The sequence below is a fragment of the Nyctibius grandis genome, chromosome 12 (genome assembly GCF_013368605.1).
Source record: "Nyctibius grandis isolate bNycGra1 chromosome 12, bNycGra1.pri, whole genome shotgun sequence".
Taxonomy (NCBI): domain Eukaryota; kingdom Metazoa; phylum Chordata; class Aves; order Nyctibiiformes; family Nyctibiidae; genus Nyctibius; species Nyctibius grandis.
The window spans coordinates 5,521,234-5,541,494 of record NC_090669.1 but is presented as its reverse complement, the minus strand read 5'-3'; positions in this window follow the sequence as shown (position 1 = coordinate 5,541,494).

The window sequence follows — 20,261 nt, the reverse complement described above, 5'->3', positions numbered from 1 at the left end:
GGCGGCATTCTTCTCACTCCGCATCCCTCGGAGAACACATCAAAGACCAGAGAGATGTGCTCTTTGTTTTGTTTGGTCTCTGACTCTCAACATGTGGTTTCGCAGGCCCAAACATCGGCACCTTTTAACCTATTCTGTTCAGCTTAGGCCTGAGCTCCATTTGAGCATTAGGGAAACTATAGTAACCGATAATCTGCCTGTTCCTGAATAGAAACTATGTACCTTGTCACACAAGAGCCGTGAGGATCACCATTCGGGACAAGTTCCTTTACAGGCCCTTGGCTTTCTTTCCTGGGGCCCTGCCTGTCCTGCTGAAAAGGTGTCAAAACCCTTCGCCTTTTTGCAACGGGGGATCTGTGTTAATGTTAATTTATATTTAACAAATGGGATATTATCCCTCAGAATGTATCAGTATTTGATGATCTATTACAAATGTTTTCATCAAGTCATAAACGAGGGCCCTTGACAACAGGCGAAAGGTCTTTGAAGGGAGCAGGACGGCGACAGGGAAGGCAGGAACCTGTTGTGTTGTGTGTGTGTTTGTTTTTCCGTGCGGGTCCCACCCCCGCGCAGGTGGTGATGAATGTTCAACTCACCCCACCGCTGTGGGCTGGTCTCAAAGTCCAAGCAACACGCTGAAGCCCAGCGGCAAGGCGAGCAGCAAAGCCTCTTTCCAGGCCTGTGTGTGTTTGCTGATTCAAAAGCTTTCTCCATCAGCAAGTTGCAAGAGAACTTTGTTAGTTGTTGATTTTATTTATGTATGTATTTTGGTAGCGATCTGATCTTCTGCTTAATGAGCCTCCCCCCAGGCACAGGGAAAATGTTATCACCAGTCCCATTTTTCACTCACTCAATCTCTAATCCGGCACTGCACTGTCTTGTTATTAGCATGAAAAACAACAACAACAACTATGTATATCGTGTAGATCAGAGCCAGAAGAGAAAGGAACAAATGTCAAGGGTTTGAAGAAGCAATTCAAACCTAGCTTCATTTCATCTGTCACTCTCTCCTGACTCTGTCACACAACAGCCGCCTGCTAACATATTTCCCTCCAGTAAAAATGACATTTTTGCTTTCTTTGTAATAGTTTAATATTAATAGGGAGGGGAGCTAAATTGTTGACACCACAACCAAAATATCGTACTGCAAATTGAGGTATTTGGTATGAAACTCAAGACCTTCTGCATTAAGCTCTCTCACAGTGACCTGACATAAACTGGCAACTGGCAGCCGTCTGCTTTTGGCAGCTTGGCATATTTGGTCATTTATTGGGTGCATGTGAAGATCAAATGGGTTAAGATTCTTCTCCTTAAACAGCAGGGAAAAGAACATCAAAAAGGTGTAAATTTCATTTCCCCAGTTTTGATTAAGTCAAGCATGAAATGAAATGTAATACTCTCAAGTGGCAAGGGTTTATACTATTGATGTTGTTACTTCTGCTTCACAAAGCCCAATCAGCCGACAGTGAGTTGAACAAGCTAACAGAGTTTTAGGGTGGCCAGATGGAGGGCTTTTACTATGGTTGAAAAGACAGCTTAGTGCTTGCCTCTTCAAGCCAAGTCAATGCCAACTGTGTGAAATCCTGGCCATTCTACCCCTTCTTTTTTTTTTTCTTCCCTCTTCTCAATGCTGGTGGCTAGCACCATACAGGCCTGATAAAAAACAATCCCTTCGGCAAAACAATGAGTTGAATGAATATTTTTTGTCAGAAGTGTTGTTTATCTTCCCCCAAAGTGCAGAGATTTCTGAATTCATGATGCAGACCAATCTCATTACAGTATTTAAGCAAATGGGAAAATACATTGCATTTAAATGTTATCTGAAAGGAGGCCTTTGCAAGAATTTGGTAGTTTCTCAGAGATTAAAATTATAACGTTATTTGTTCTCACTAGTGTGGGGAAGCAAAAATCTACTCACGTGCTTTGGAAATAAACGAAGATTTAACGCTGTACCTTGTTCATCCATTAAAGGAAATGAGACTTAATTCAGAACACTGTGAGATGCACATTGAGAAACTCTTTAGATGTAGATACAAAAGTAACAGGTCTTAAATTGAGTGTGGTCTTACTTCGTTAGGAAATTTGTCCTTTTTTTATAGGTGCTTTTTCAGGCCCCTTGTTCCCACTACATTCTCAAATTTAATGCTCTTGCCACTATACAGCTGGACTAGAATAGAGTGGCTTTAGTAAAGACTTAATAGAATCTTTAATGCTTCTAACAATCCACTCCCATTGAACTGCATTAAGTAGATATTATGGAAGGACAAAGAGCTAAATAGCTCAACATCAACCTCATTAGGCATGCAGGCAGGCCTTGAACCATTTTATGGGCAAGCCTATTGTGAGTACACTCCCCAGGTTAGCTTTAAATTGCAAATGATACCCTGAAAGGGGAAGAGAAGTTTTGGAGAATGGCCTCACAGAAAGAAAATCATTTTATGCTATAAGAAAATGAAAGGCATTGTTAAAATTGCTCTGACCGTAGCAAATGAAATACATCATGGACTTGAGAGGCTGAATGCTACACTTGAGGGTTTTGTGTTGGCTTTTTTTTTGTCCGTTTAGGAATGTGGTGTACAGCAGAATATAAACAATATACAATCCATAAGTCTTAATAAGGGTGGCTCAACATACTATCCTTTGTCTGAAGTTAAACAAATGATAAGAGCACAATAATTAAGTGGAGGGGGAAAGACAAAAAACATCCTATTTGAATAAAAGGCAAAGTGTAGAGAATGTTACATATAAAAACTTCCCAGCGTTGCACTTCTTAATCAATAAGTATTCATTTAGTCTTAGCACTTCTGTGTTCAAAAATTATTTTTTTTAAAAAAAAAAAGTCTCTCAAGAATTGTTTGCAACTGCAAAGTGCTTTAACAACTGACATTATGATGCTGCAAGTCTGGGAACATATTCCCAAGCAGAGCCCTTCTCTGTCACCTTAGTGGATGAATAATTGTGCCTTTGCATATTCCTTGTCATAAATGGCAGGAATGAAGGGACCCTAAGGACCGCACTGGCAGGATTGGTGCTGTACAAGCAGAGTAAATTAAAACAAGGATTAGAGCAAGTATGATTGGGGATGACAAGCAGGGCAGTTGTCGCCACACAATGTGCCTTTTTGCCCATATGGTCTGTACCAAGCTTACACAGCACAAACCCTCTAACATGGATGCTTATTAAAGCATTCCTTCTTGATCAGGACATAAAGTCCTTAAAGCTTCATGTCATCGGAGAAAAACAGTGTTTCTCTCACAACTCAGGCAGCAGCCTCAAGCACTATTATTTATGGAGTTTTACATGCAACTGCCCAATCTTTACTTTTCATTAGATTAATATACAAGAAAGCCCATATATGTGAAAAATTGAGGTTACGGTCTGCAATCATAGTTATGCACTGTATACGTTATTAAATGTGAAAGAGAATTAACTGACAACTATATTTTAAATAAAAATCAGACATATGAGATATTTCAAAACTTCCTCCCAAAGTATGGATTTGCAGTACACACAAAATTCATGTAATGTTTAACTACCTTTAAGTGGATAATGAAGGTATGAAAGAAGCTCAAAACAACATGAGATTCATGCTAGGGAAATATTTGAGTGATCATACATGTATTATTATCAACAAAACAGAAGAGTAGGGGAGCTTTCTTATAGCTTACAGGAGCAGAAAAGAGCAATTTTGTCGCTAAACCCTTCTGTTATCTCACATGACGTGTTATTTTCTGTGCCTCAGTTCCCCCATCTGTAAAATTAGAATAACTACACATTATATTACACATTACAACTGTACCAACAGCATACACATATTAGTCTTTTTTTTACTGTTTATTTGCTTTTTACTCAAAGAGCATGACACTGGTCCTGATTTACAGAAACGTATCTAGATTCTACAAATGCCCAGGAACAATTTGAAGTCCCAGAGGAATTTTGCCTATAGCAAGATACTATTACGATGATGCTTTCTCAGTCCTGCAATAAGCTACTCAGATAGTGGCAAGAAAACAGAAGGGAAAGACCTTTTATTTAAATTTTGTTCCTCTGTGGTCCGTAACACAGCTCTGACCACAAAGCAACATCAAATTTAGAGTATTCCGTCCAGCCTGATCTTTTTCTCAGACAGTAGTAATGAACTTAGGAAAGCTCCCACTTGGAGCAGCATGCAAAACACAGCATTAAACGGGGACGAGCAAAAACATTGGCAGTTGGAACACTATAGGCACCTTCAGGAATCATCCAAGAGTTCCTGCTAAACTAGAGAGAGGTTTCTTATAGAAAGCCTAAGGCCTTTTGGTAAGAGACTCACAGTCTGATAAATTGTCCTTGATGATTACAGCTCCTCCCAAGCTTAAGCCACTAGCACAGAAAACATTTATGTAGGTTAGGTTATCACTTGCTATCACTCCTACTTTTGGATGCTGGGGTCTACCTCCAGAGTACTGGGATAGTTCCTCAAAGCCAAGACCTCCTTCTGCTTTGTAGATTCAATAAAATGAGTATGAAAACATTCACTGTATCGTAATAGCCAACATTCCCCACTTATCAATAAGCCTTGGCTCCCGGAGCACAGCCCAAGCTCCATGGATGCACTACAGCTCTCTCCTTTAGCAGGTAGGCAACTCTGAACCTTTGTCAACAAATACTGTCCCAAATAAGCCTATTTACAAGAAGTTCTTTGGTCAACTTTGATAAGTCTTGTCTAGTTACGGTGACATAAAATACGTCCAACTCTGACAGTGTAAGATGAGACCATTTAGCAATAACATGTCAAAGATCAGAAAAGAAATGATTTAGAAAAAAAGACACCAAGACACTTTCTTTCCATGGAAACAGCTATCTGAATTTCAGCTGTCTGAGATTTGGCCATTATGCTCCACATAACATGCCTGAGGCATCCAAGAACTGCAAGCACTTGAACTCCTTCAGAATCGATTTGTCTATTTGCAGACAGTAACCTGAGCATCATATGTGACAACAGTCAAGCCTAGAAAGTAAAGTTCAACAACAGTTGCTTTATGTGGGTATCTAAGGTTCCATTATATGCATTCGCTTTTAGTAATTTAACATTTGAAGTGAGCATTTTTTTACTTTCTTAATTACATCCTCTGTAAAAATATAGCCTCTGAGGACCATCTAAAATCTCTCAGTCTTTCATGACAGCAGGCAGGTGAGAGCTACAATTATGATTCCCATCTCGCTGGCAAACAGAAATTAGAAAGGGGCTGAACCAGTACGTTTAGCTACTGGCATAAAAGCTGAGTAAAAAGTAATCAGCAACGAGTCACACCAACAAGCCTACTTGAGTCCAAAACTTGTCTGAAAGCTAAAAAGGGCCATTTCTCTATTGAGAGAAGGATCCTCTGAAGAGTGAAGCTGAAGACCAGAATGGATAGTACATAAAGAACAGGTATAGCATGTTAGGTCTTTAGTGTACTAATAATGATGTTTTATTGCAACAGTTCCTAGATCCTATATATACACATATTTTTAATGCCAAAGTTTAAGCTGGCAAAGAACAAGCTGAAAGATACAGCGAGCAGCACTTAAGTGATGTGTGCTACTCACCTGCTTGGGCATTTGTAGTCCTTCCTGTCTTTAACTTACAAGCATCTTAGACACAGCCTCTTGCCTAAAAGAATCCCTGGATTTTTGCTTTTCTGCACACAGTTTCTCCTGGGATGTAACTACTGGCACAAGTGCTGAAGAGGATCACAATAACCTACACATTAACTTAACTCAGCACCTAAAAATCATAGGCAGATGTGCTAGAAAACTTGCAAGATTAACAGATGCTAGTATATTTACCTCCTCTTCTGAGTCCAAAAATCTTTGAACTATTAGCTTTCTTATTTTAAGAGCCATTTGACTTAAGACTACACTGCATCAATCACACGTTGCATTCAAAATTATTAGGGCTTCAAGGGAAAGCAGACAGTAACCCAGATTTGGCTAGCCATTATTTGGATGGATGTATTCATATTAATTAGGACGGCCAGAGGCCTCTTGGTTCGTATCTAAGTTTTGCTAGACAGTGAAACAAATTAGAAAACACAAGGTATGTCACGTTATGGGTACAAGGGACACGTGCATCACTAACCATGAACATATTTCACGTCTCTGTTTCATCTACTCCACAGCAAGATTTGGGCATTAATCTGTAGGAGCACGGTTACAGAAGAGAGTGGCCCAGCAGTTAAAGCATCAAGCCTAAGATTTGAGAAACCCAGTTCAAATCCCTGCTCTGTAAGAACCTCGTGGTCATTTAGGTCGAGATACTCGAATGTATTTAGAAACCATACTCTTCTTATGCTCCTAACTCTCAATGAAAATAAGCAAGACTTCTAAATTTTTTTTAAGAAACTTATTAATCATCTAAATATCTTTGAGGATCAGGACTTGAGACTCTCTGTGCTCTGGTTTCCTGAATGGCAAACAACGACGACTGCATTGCCCTACTGGGCAGGGATATTCTGAGGGTAAATGCCTTATAGACTTGGAAGCGCTCAAGGTTATAGATACACAGATAAGGACTGTAAATATGCCAGTTTAAAGAAATATGGTCTAGTGTAATTCTGTTTCTATATTAATATGGTTGAAATGGAAACAGCTTCTTAAAAATGCTATGTTGAAGGCACATTTTTTTTCTTACTTAGGAGAGATCTGAAGGCAAATCTTGTGCAAGTCTGAGCTTTTATTTCAAAAACTCTGTAAACACCGATGTGATCATTATTTTAAGCACGATTTTAAAAGTTCTTTCTTATATTCTTGGAAGTTCTTTTAGAAAGAACAGGAATAAACAGATTTTAACCGGAATATTTTAGACAGCTACTCAAGCTTTCAAAATGTGTACAATTTCCTGTCTGTTTATACAGGGAATTATTGACAAGCCATGAAGAGAGCTTCAATGAAGTAAATGTGAAGGACTCCTTACTTCAGCCTTCTCACTTAAATTCTAGATTGAGGGTACAAAATTAAATCAATAGATTACACACTCGAGGATATTTCATATGAAGTGACTTCTGCTCAGTCTGATCTAATCTATACCGAAATGTAAAACAATCAGTCTCTAAGATCTTTAAAGTATCACCAGCTTCATTGACTTCATATTACTTAACACTTTAAATGTATTTGAGAATAAGCCAGGAGAAATTCTGTGAAAGGAGGACATCAGGCTTAATGGCAAGGTGATAGCACAGTACAAACCTTTAAAGTAATTATTACTGCTTTGATTTTAAAGGCAATTTTCCCCTGCACTCCTCTCCCCCATCACTCAAGATTAAATATTTTTCAGCAGGCTTCATACCATGCATAGTACATTTCAGACCTGTCCAGTTGATGCCCTGGAATTCTTATACCTCCCGATGTCACCATTCCTCTGAAAACAGCTGAGCTATGTATGACTAGAAAAAGCAATGTTCCGATCCTGCAAAGGCATGCCTAGATATGTGGTTAACTTGATGCACCACAAACAGTCCCATAAATCTGAGGATGCCTGTAAGTGTCTGTGGGCTTGGAGCCTAAATGAACATCCACCTACAACTTCCGCTGTATTAGGACTGAGTTTAGGGTAGGTGAAGACTGCCAACTGGCTTCCCCCAGGGTCTACCTAGAGACAGAGCCCAGATCCCCAAATACCACTTTTTCATTTAATTAGTAAAGCTCTCATGTGATTTTTTTGACAGAGAATTGTTCCACCTGTCCTAGCAGAGTTACAAAACATGTATTTCCAACACTCTGCTTTTCAGCACTTCCACTGACTTAAAACAAACCTTGAGCAATGATGAGCCTTAAGATAAGGGAAGAAACAGAAGACAACTTGAACACTTTTTTTTTTTTGGGGGGGGAGGAAGAGAGAGGAAGGGAGAATTAACTGCAGCGTTCAATGATCTTTTCCCACATTAAACAGAGACAGGATAATTAAAAGCTTTTACTGAAATAGCTATTAATATTTTGTAAGTAAAAGTATCTAAGGCATAATAGTAGCTTATTTGTTTCAATGAGGACTGACTGAAATGGAAGTTTAGTTTCTTAGTGGAAAGTGAAGGTAGCTCCTATCGTTATTAAAAGATAAACATGTAGGTACTGAGAAAACTAATTAAATTTTGTTGAGTTATCAGGCAGTCCCTTATGAATATCCTCCGGGGTAGGCTCTAATATGAAGAGATCTCAATTTTGTGGTTAAATAATTTGAAGAGATTAATTAGTAAAGAATAAGCATTAAAGACAATCATGAGGAGATAAAGGTAACAATTTTTTTTTTTTACATTTACCAGTTTTATAGATCTACCTGATGAAAAAGCTTTCATTGCATAAAGCAACTATTAACAAACAAGATAGTCGTCTGAATTATTTTTAAGCATTATTAGCCGTACAGTAGAAATAAAAAACATTCTGAGACAAAAACTTAACTTTAAACCAGATTTGCATAAAGGATTAAGCTCCTTCCAGTTCAGAACTACTTTGCAATCTCAAATTGGGAAAACTGATCTTTATCCTGAATTTCCTTTTGTTCCTCTGGAAGTTCAGTTTAATCCAGCTTTCTTAATTTTCACCTTCTCCCTAAACCTTCTAGGCTTGTTACATGATAGCTAAGGATCATTATCCACCCAAGCTGAGGGGGTTTTCCCTTCATTAATTTCTGTAAGAAGATTACCAGTGCTTGTTTGTTGTTGTTTAAGCAAATGATTTCCCTAAGCTCTTTGTTTTTCCAACTGGTTTACACTTTAATGCCCTTGATTGAATTTCAAACAAGAGATCAACTTGACCAACCAACTCTGTTTAGGGAGAGGAAAAAAAACCACACGAGTAAGGAAGGAAGAACTTCATGTGAACTATTTAAGCAAGAAGAGTGCTTAAAAACCTATTCAACCATTTAGTCAGAGAGATGCATCATAATTAGCATATCATTCAGGACTTGTTTAGTTTTTAAAGTCAAGGTGACTTTCCTTGAAGACAAAATTCCCTAATTACAGATGAAGTGTGTGTCACACCTAACAGGGTTTTTTACTGATTCAGTTCTACATCTTTCCCCCCTCTAAACATGCCTTCATTGGAAAGGTGTCAGAATCCTGTGTTCATTCGAAAAGGGGTGGGTGGAACAAACAATATGAAGATGGGTATTTACTGTTTGCAGTTTGAATAACACTCCTACTCTATTAAATAGTCTTTTTTTTTTTTTTAAGGAGTGTGTTCAAGAGAATTAACTGTAATTTAGTCTCACCTAAGGTTTTATGCAACAAATGCAGCATTTAAGCACTCTGGGCCCCTCAATGAATTCCGTATATATAAATTTGTACACACACACAAGCTAAGTAAGAAAGACACAACACCCTTAAGTACATATTCCTAAGTAATTATCTTGATTTAGAGAATATTATACCATTTTTACATGGGCTAAGCAGCTACCTCAATAAAAAGAGACCATTAGTCAAATTAATTCCATCAAACCCCACTAACAGTTTGATGATGTTTGTCTACTAGGTTCGGTTGTGCAATTCATATTCATGCACTGAATTTTTTTTTTTGTGGGATTGCAACCTACTTCCAAGCAAAGCTGGCAGAATTTTACTAACTGTACAGGGTTACTACATGTCTGCTTTATATTTTCTTTGCACAACGTAAATTGCACACTATCAGAAAGTGCAGGTTCTGCAGATCACAGACATAAAATGAATACAGATACATAAATGTTGCTTAGAGTTACACACGTTCCCAAGTTGGCTATTTTGCCAAAAGCTGGTCTGCTTTTCCTACTGCAGGGCATGTGGTAGCATTCTAAAATAGCTACTCTATACCAAAACACATATTAAAATTGAGCTCTTCAGTTGCTTTCTAGGACTAAAATTCTATAAAGCACAAAAAGTGAAAAGACAAAAAAAGCCTAAAAATCAATATAACTTAATTCATAAGAATGAGATTACAATGCTTAGAAGCTTGCAGACCACCCCCCAGCAGCAGCACTGTCTCTAGCCAGACACCTAAGGAAGTACCAAGAAAGCGCCGTACACAGAGAGGCAATTGAAGTTGTTGCCAGACAATGCGAAGAGAGCAGCACCCACAGACGCTTAGGAAAGAACTGGACAGCTCTGTAAATCTTGGATCTTAATGGAAGGGCAATTTTGCACCAGCTAAAACAGTCAGATGAAAGAAAAAAAATAATAAAGTAAATGTGAGTGCTAGTCACTGTAAAATTATAAAACCAAGCAAACATAGGGAATGAAATTATTATTAATAGTAAGTGTTCTAAATTGACAAGTGAGACCGATTGTTAATATACAATACGGGAGTTCAAGGGCTGATGAAGTGTGCACCCTAAGCAAGGCTCGTGGTGGTGATTCTCCTCTGTGAGTGACCTTACACAACGGCTACTTTACATTCCTCTGTGGTCTATGCCAGCTAAGTACCTTGGGAACTTTGAGAATATGACCTTATCTAAAGTAATTGTTATGAGGGCATATTAAAATAGGAAGCCCGTCTATTTTAACTTTACTAGCCACAAATGACAGTAGTGGATTCAACCATGTCATGCTATGAACACTGGCACCGATGCAGATATTATGCTGCATAAGATTTGCTTTCCTTTTACTTTTTTAAAATAAAGAATATCACAATATTTCTGTACTTTGGTGTCATAAGGTAGATCAATAAACAGATAATCGTTAGTTAAAACCCAGGATACTCAATTGTGAGCATTGATATTGATTTGACATTTATCCTGCCACAAGTGTCTTCTTGTTAAGTGTTTCAACAATCTAATTTTAAATTTTTTTATTTTTCAGGATCCCTGGATTCTGACATACCTTTATGTATATCCAGCAACTCATCAGAAAGCCACACTAACATAATCAGATGAATGATAGTAGTTCTGATTTTGAGAAGATAAAATTATACTAGCTTATTTCTAAAGCAAATAAACTTCAGAAACAATCGATTTCTGCATATCAAAATTCAGCACTAAAATGAATAATTAAAAAAAACACAGCGTAATCCATTCTAATCAGCGTATTCTAATTAATCCACTTTAAAAATTGCATTCAAACCATACATATGTTGTATACTTGCATACATATGTATGCAACCATACACACTTGCAACCGGTATATAAACAGTGCCTATACTGTGCAAAAAAAAAAAAAAAAAAAAAAAAAAAAAAAATAATTTAGGAAAAGGATACACCAATAAAATTAATTTCATGATGATGTATAGCATTTTAACAAAGGAATGTTGTCACTTAAAGTACTATCCACATTTTAATATATTTTTCCCCAATCTCACCTCCTACTGTCAACACCACCTATTTCAGCAGTGCTCATTCCCCTATCTCTTTCAACATCAAAATGTGATCCTTCCAGTATCATTATTATCAACCTGAGCAAACTAAATGTGAAAAGGTGCCACTAATAGGACAGCTTTTGACATCACATCTTGAACCAGAATAAGCAAACAGGCAAGTCAAATCTTCAGGGTCAAGCTTTGAAGTCAATTTTCTGACCCGGGAAATCATGTTCTGTGACAGTGATGACAAACGGCGAACACATGCCTTGTATAAATATGTCTATGAATGTTGCCTTACAAACATTCGCAGTCACCATCTTGCTGTAGCCAACTATGAAAAGAAAAACAGGAAGTTTACACTTTGAACATCCACTGTTGGACACACGGCTTAAATAAAAAAATCCAAGTTTAAAATTGGCTTTTCTTAAGTAGAGTTAAAAAAAAAAAAAAGATAATAAAGCACACACATACACCTAATTTTCAATTAACCTTCGACATCTAAACAGATTCAGAGAACAACTTAATGTATACAGTGCAAACATTTTGCTATTTGGACTCCCATGCCTAAAGCACTCTCTAGCAAAGCTTTCTAGGCACAGGACTGAAAAGTCATTGTTTATTGATTTCAAAATCTAACAGACTAATTATATATTTGTAGATGACTTGACAGATTTACAAAACTGCTATATGATTTTATAATGGAACATGCTCATGTTAATCTCCATCTATGGAGATAGCTAGAGGGGGCTGACCTTTATCTCATATTTAAAACACAAGCAATAACTGAAATTCATTTTCAATTTATTTTCCAATCATATAAAAGGAGGGGGAAAAGATTACTTTATTGAATCTTTTTAGCTGGTAAAAGGTTGGAGACACACAGTCTTGATGCCTTCCAAGGAGCTACAGGGATGGTCTATAGGGAACAGACTTAATCAAATAAACTAATCTTTGCTGTGGAGATTAAGTAGATGGCTACAGCAGCAGAGGAACAGCAGAATGCAAAGTATCAGCGGCACCATCAGCTGCTTTAAAGGTGCTGTCAGCAGTAGGAGAGCTTCCCTGTTGGGTCCACCCTACTGATCCTGCCAATTTGGTAAACATGGAAATTTCATACTGCTGCCGCATTGCGTTTGCCTGCTGAGCAAACAGCCCGGTGCTGTAAGGCACACAGGTGATAATTTACAAGGGTTTTTGGGAAGATACAGTAACTGCTACTACTCAAGCCTGGGGTCTTTAAGCTGAAGAGAGCATATACAGAGTATCTCCTCAAGGTAAATAGTATCTAGAGGTAAGGACGTGTTTCAAAGCAGTTCCTGACGGTTGGCAAAGTGCCTTACTTTGTAACCACATCTTTTTGAACAGGCTTTGATTCCCTGTGCCTTATACACACATGAAGAACTGAACTAGGCTGGGCTAGGATCTGTCATGATACACAATCAACATATTTCTGCACTTTTATGTGAGCTTAAATAAAATCTAGTTATTTTGTTGGGTTTCTTGTTCATCCTGTCTCTTCCATTTAGCACTCCAAGTTGGAAATCCTCATTAATTATGGACTACCCATTCCTGAGGGAATGGCAGAGGTGGCACCTCTCCCTGCAGAAAGGGTATTTTCACTATGGCTTAGAAGCAATCCAAAACACAGACACTGTTCCTGTACTTTAGGACTGGCGATGAAAAGGGAAGCAAATCAGAGCAGGAATGATCCAGGTTTCAACGTATACAATGAACTTATTTAATAATAATAAAAAGAAACATTTCAAAAACAATTACTGCTGCCTTTGGATCCTGTAACTTGAAAGAAAACCGCAGCCGCTCTGCTCATTCCAGCAGCTTACAGTTCACAGGGTAAGCAGTGCTCGTCAATATGAATCAGCTGTGAAACGCGGGGCTATGCGAGGACTTCAGTTTAAATTGGCCATCTCTGCAATATTGTTATTACAGTTAATAAAAGCTGTTGCCTAACACTTTGACCGCAGACCAGAGGAGCCAGGGTGGAGCGGGGCTGGGGAAAGGGGACATGCCAGGCAGCAACGCTTAATGTAAAAAGAATTTGAAGGAAGATGGTATTGTGGGTTACTTCTGGAGGTGACAGTCTTGCTCAAATATCGATTCCCCATGTGACAGAGAACGTGAAAGAGATTGTAAATGAATTTCCAGTGTGCTTCAGTAGCAGTTTAGCAATAATAAGCAACTAGTGAGGGTAGCAGCTCTCTCCTTTGTCAGCAAGACAGGGGCTATCAAACAGCAAATAATAAACAGAAAAGTAAAAACATTTACTTTTTTTTCCTTTCCCCTTTTTCATTCAGGCCAGAAACCAGAATTCCTCCCATGGCTCCCATGTCACCCATGAACTCCTCTCGCTAGATGCCATCTATGTTTACCTCTGTCTCACCTAACTCTCTTCCATCCTGACTCTCTTTTATAACAATCAGAGTATTTTGGACTACATATAGAGGAAAATCATAATGATTATTATAATAATATGCTACAGTTATAGCACACACCAGTGTGCAGGAAGGCTGTAGTATCTGCAGGGCAAGGATCACAGTAGAGCCTTTAACACACAAGACCAAAATGCACCAGCATCTATCCTGTCTCTCAGGTTCCCTGGGCAGTCTGAAGTGGGGCCACAGAGAGTCAAGAGAGTCAAACGCTACCATCAGCCTTCACCTCTCTGTCTGGTGTGCAGCCACCTGGGCACAAACTGAGATCACGGAGCAGAATAAATACACAGTTTGTCCCAAAGCAATATCCCACTGTAGAGAAAAATACTGACTTTCCAAAGACTGAGCTAATCCAACAGTCTTCTGAAAACAAAGAACAGGTGCTGGAAGACAACCTCCTACCAAATTAAAACAGAGTTGATCCAATACAGCCTGAACTGCTTACAAGCTGTGTTTGAGACTGAAAAGTGTTGCTGTGTCAAGGCACAGCCCATTCTAAATGGAAGTTTTGCTATCAAGCTATTCGAAAGTATAACTAATGTAGCCCCATGATCTCTGCTCCTGCCTCCACAACGCTAAACGGTCTCAAAAATGACGGTATTTCATGCTCAGAGAGGAAAACAAAGCGGCAAAGTATTAATGGAGAGGCTCAGACTACGCTTCCAGAGGACAGAGAAAAGGCAAAACTGTGAGGAGGACCGTGAGGACAGGTAAAGCCCCTGCCCCAGGAAGCAGCAAACCAGGGTTCAAACACAGAAAAGTCAACTCCATTAAGATAAATCTGTAGAGAACCAGGCTGCATGCCAGAAACAGAGCTGCAGCAAAGCAGCTCAGCTCATCAAGAGTATGTTTACATGGCAGTCAAAGGGGTGACTGAAGCGTGTTTAGCTAAACCAGAGCCAGCTTTACACTTGCCTGCTCGAGGGCAGCCCGTGGTTGAGCTGCAGCACACAGAGCCCCGTGCAGCTCAGTGCTCACTCGGGTGGGTGCATTTTGTACCCCGCTCCTCACACCAAAATAGCTGGATTGCTACCAGTCCTAGAGCTACTGATCCAAATCTAACTTAGCCATGCCTATATAGGCTGCAGCCACCCCTTTGACATCATTGTGGACATAACCTTTACAGCAGAAAGCAAGCAGGAAGATATGCAATAACAAATTAATAATAAAAGCCAAGCTGTCTTCCGTACCACAAACCAAGCAAAAGAATAAACGTTAGCAACAGATTACAAAGGGCTGGCAGGTATATTTCCAGTGGAAATTATCTACACTTCTTCCAAGAAACTCTAGTCATGCTGATTAGTTGGTGTTCATTAAATAGGTTCTTTTGACCAATTTTTGTTACCTCATCAACATTTTTCTTTATTAGAAAAATTAGGCCAGCTAAAATGCTATCAGTAGGATTAACTATAACCTACCGAGATAATGGTTTTCTATGCTGATAACAACGTGATCATTGTGTGAGTTAAATGACCTCTGCCCCTCGCCCCCACAAGTTGTGTAATGAAAGAATGCATTTAAGAAACAATTATTAGGTTAATTTCCTTACTTGAATGCAGGACATTGATGCTGTGCTCCTGTTATTAGACCTACCTCCAGGTATTAACAATGACAGTGAAATAAGGAAGAAGCTACCTGGTGGACATTGCATTAGAAAACTTGAGGTGTTTATTATTAAAGAGGGAAAGCCTGGGTATAATTTAAAAAAAAAATCATTGAACAACACAAAGCTATCAAAGAAAAATCTGCAGAAGTAGAAGAATTCAAAAATAAGAAATCAAGAATGCAAAACTAGTGGTCACGTGGTAAGAAAGCACTACTCCTGCAAAACACGTGCAGATTAAGTAGCTAATTGTCACGCGTACTGCAGCAGCCCCCAGGAGTTTACTATCCCGGAAAGTACACAGCCAGCTGAGAGACAGCAAGCCTTCACACAGTGCGCGATCTAAGGAGGCAAAGAGCAAAACTGCACTCGTTCAAACTCCCAGAAGGATCCATGTCACAGCACGAACCACACGCCAAAAACCCGAGTCCCAGCCATAAACACGCGGCTACTCTCAGCAGGACAGGCTATTCCACACGAGAACAATCTTGAAACCAAGCAAAGCGGCGCACAAAAAGAGACCTGGAGGAAGTAGAACAGTTAGCACGGTGTGGAGCCTCCAGTTTCTAATTTAGAAGGCAGAAATTGTGACATATCATCTGAAAGCATAAGTAAAGTTATTAGGTGTGGAAAGGCTCCTGTTCCAAGCCCAGAGGCACCCGTGCTCCCAGCCATGCCCGCACACCACACCGCTAGCTGCTGGGGCAGCAGGTGGGCTGGTGGAGGAACCTGCCACCTCTCATGGCCTCTGGCCACCACCAGAGCTAGACAAAGGCTTCACTCCTGCCACTGCTCCTTCGCACCATCTGACAGCAGAGGCCCCCAGTGCTTGCACCTCTTCACTGACAGCTGCCTGAGCACGTAAGCACACGACGCTCCCCTGAGCCCTCAGAGCTATGCCGCATTACACTTGGCTACCTAAACCAATGCTTCCTTCAAAGCACGAGAACCAGCGGATGTCCCCAGTTTACTGCTGGGTGTAGATACTGATGGCATAATAGCACAGCACAAGCCAAGTGCAAAAGCAGCAGACCAAGATTTTCCTGCTGTAAGAACCTCTTCATGTGCCTATGCACTCCTGTAGTCCCTCCTTCCCATACACAGTCCCTCCATCACTTGTTGTCTCGGTTTAGCCTTCACCCAGGGCTAAACAATAAGCAGTTGTTCTATCACCCAAGACCCCTCCCCAGCTGAGAAAGGGAATTGGGAAAAGGAGAGAGACTCGTGGGTTGAAATTTAAACAGATTTAATAAAATAAGAAAACCAATATCAATATTAATACAAAAGACACAAAGTTATACTCAGCCCATAGAGTGGTGGCAAGTCCCTCCAGGGATCACAATTGTTGAGGAGAAGGAGAAATATGGAGAGGAGAGCAGAGAAAAGAGCCCCCCTCCCCAGGAAGCTTTCCCATTTATAGTGAATGTGACATTTATGTTACAGAATACACCTGTGGGCCAGCCTGGGTCAGCTGCCATGGCTTACTGCTAATGGCCTTGATCACCATACCATGGCTGGCCACAAACCGAAACAAATGTAACAGAAAAGTGATTCTATAAATTTTATCCCTGCAAAACCAGGACACACGTGTATACAAATGATTTTCTATTTAAGAACAGAAAGATAAATGTGACTGACTAAAACACCATACCCACATACACTCCTGGATCTCTATAGCACTGCGACAAGGTTTCTAGCTGCTGTCGCTATCTCTTTATTGTCAGTGAAAGAGCAACGGATTGCTCTTGCTTTCTGCTGATGGCCTTCTGTCCCCCAGGGGAGAAAGCATGGACTAATCTGGAAGATTAGCAGGCTACGGACCAGGCAATCACAAGCTCCCACCCTGTCTGTAGCACGCCTGGACCAACGGCTTGCCTGGCAGGGAATTCTGATCCCACACATCTTCTGTCAGGCCCTGAAAAGTCGAATCCCACCAAGGCAAAGATCTGCACTTTTGTCATGGTGACAAGCAGCACACATCTCCCGAGCAATCCCACACTGCTAGCTAGGTTGAAACAAATGGATGCAATTTTTCTCGAAGGGCCCAAAAAAATCTCTAAGTGCATTTACTTTTATTCAATGCAAAAGTCATACTTGGTTCTGCAGAGCAAGGCGCATCCTTCCAACAGGCACATTTCCATCTTGCCCCAAGCATACAAGCAATATAGTGCTACGCTCAACGCAGTATAACCCGCTGACACTGCGCTTGGATCAGCCAGCGATGATCAAAGCTCCCTCTCCTCACCAGAATACTGCTATTTTCAGAAATTTCAGCCGTAAATAAGATGTAGCGGACTCGTCTGGTAATGTAAAGCTCTAGCTGTGAACCAACGGGACATTCTGATTATACTGGGAAACCCAAGTTGCTCTATGAAGCAAGAATGCGTTTTACTGGCCCAACTGGTGGTCAGTGCATTGCGCTGCGCTGAGAATATGGACTCTGAATATTCCTGTTTCCACGCTGCCAGGCCGGTGCTCTGTGCTCTTGAACAGATGTCCTCGCCCCTTTATCTGCCTTGGGGGCATGAACCGTCTCACTACATCTGGCAGGCAGAACAATGAAATCCCAAACTCAGAAATAATATGTTGAGGGTTACCTTCGAAGCTTTTTTATTTTAACTTAAACTGTAATACTGCCAGTTGTTTTGGTATCTTTGGGATTCTCTCTTCATCCTAGTATTTGCTCTGGTAAGAAACATGGAGTGCAGTCCAGATCCCACTGATGACTATGACAAAACTCTGGCTAGAAAAATTCACAACACAATTTGAAATGCTCATTACCACTACCAAAGAGAAAAAAGAACCCACAATAAAAACGAACCTGTGTAAATTTGAACTATGTACATAATAAACGCCACCAAAAACCATTTCCGTGTTTTCATAATGTAAAAATATTCTCTGCTTTTACTAAGGTACCAAAATAATTGTAAGTATTACTTTAGAAATGCATCTTTTACTATTAGTTTAGTATTTTGTTTGTTCTAAGCCAAAAATATTATTTAAAGAAATTCATTTTACACCAGATTACATTTTTAATACATAAGAAAAAAGCCTGTTAAACTCTATATTCGTGTTATATATAATATTTATTTTTTGATCTGCAAACTCTGAAAAGACAAAAGAGTAATACAATGAATACTTAAAGAAAAATCTGAGTTTGCACAGAGGTTTTTCCTTACTGTTTTAGCCCTTCAACAGGTATTAGTTTAAGTGGATTTTACTGTCTATTTTATAGACATTCCAGTAGAAAATGAAACATTTAAATATGCAAGCTTTAGCTAATCCCCCAACACACAGCCTATGGACTTGGTAGGATTATCCCTTATTATAACACTGTTAGAACTGATACAAAATTGCAGCCTGAGATTAAACACAAGAATTTCTAAAAATGCATCTCCCTGCCTTTTCCATTTTATCCTGTAAAAATATCTAATACTTTGAAGGATTCCTTTAAGAGTCTCAAACAATAATTGCTGTAGAATTCTAATTTTTATATAATTGTGCAGCATTAGTTTATGCAGTAAGCACTACACCTAACACTTAAAGTTAGCATTTTTCCCCTCAATCTAATGCAGCATCCAAGACATTGAAGAAAACAGTGGAACATTTGAATGTTTTCAGATTTGTTAGAGCTATCATCATATGTAGCAACAACAGTATTTTATTGTTTTCCTTTAAACATTTCAGAGCTGCTGTATTATTAAAAGCCTCATCTCCTTCCCTGTCACTAACTGTTAAATTTCTTTTCAGATATAACACTGCTAGTTAGGGATCCACTCCACTGAGGGACCCAAGTTCATTTGCATCCGTTGGCTATGCTAAATGCTCAACCTAACAGATGGGAAACTAATTGCAGACCTGTTGTCTGGACATTGTTAACAAATGCAGAAGTAGCAATATACAGGGCTTTTTGGAACTGAATTTGGGCTGGCAGCGGGGGAACTCCAGTTAATTACCAACATCTGAATCTCTTGCTTAATGCAGGCCACGGCAAAAATAGAGGTACTCAGACTGAGGAGGGCTGAAAACCGATCAGAAAAATCATAGACATTAGATCACCCACAGCAGCTATTTTGGAAAATTGGGATGAGGGTTCCGTGTCCACACAACGCAAGAGTCCATTTTTGTGAAGTGGTTTCCATAGGAGAAAATGAGACCACAATTGTAAATACAATCACATGAAGAATATTTAGCTTGCGAACAAAGACACTGTCTCTGAAATGATACATAAAGGGTAAACATCATAGATAGAGGTATTAGTATTAGACTTAACAGAGTCGGAATATGCAAGACTGAGTTTATTCCGTGACTTTGCTTTGAGTCTCAGAATTAGCAGGGAGATGAGATTGTCTGCAGAAAGCTTTGAAATTACCAAAATCTGTAATTTTTTTGACATTTTGTTTGTTAAACAAAGATGCAGTTGCTCTTGCAGAAAATTATTTTTGCTGCTTTCACCCCACCTCTTCAAAGTGCTGAAAAAGAAACAAAGACTATTGTTGCCATGTTTACAAACCACTCAACACACCCTTTCAGAGTTTGCTGTACTGCAAATGGATACCCATTTTCTACGGCGTTACTCTATCCAAATTGCTCTCTTGAGGCTGCCAATTGCACGTTCCCAAAACAGACTCAGCCCTCGCATTGTTTAATAATTTGCCTTTCCTGCAAATTTTTTTTTTTTTTTTTTTGTTAAAGTCAGGGAGCTAGAAACACACCAAGGCCTATATCCATCCCTCTTTCAGTATTCATGTGCTTTTATGCAAAAGGCCTATCAGGAACCTGGAAAACCATAGTGTTGTAATATGCAAGAGGCACTTTTAATCAATTGGATTTTTTTTACTCTTTGTCAGATTACATTTTGATGGGTGACAGGTAATAGAGCCTCATAGAAGAACAATACAGAGCTGGCATTTAACAAATCCAACAGT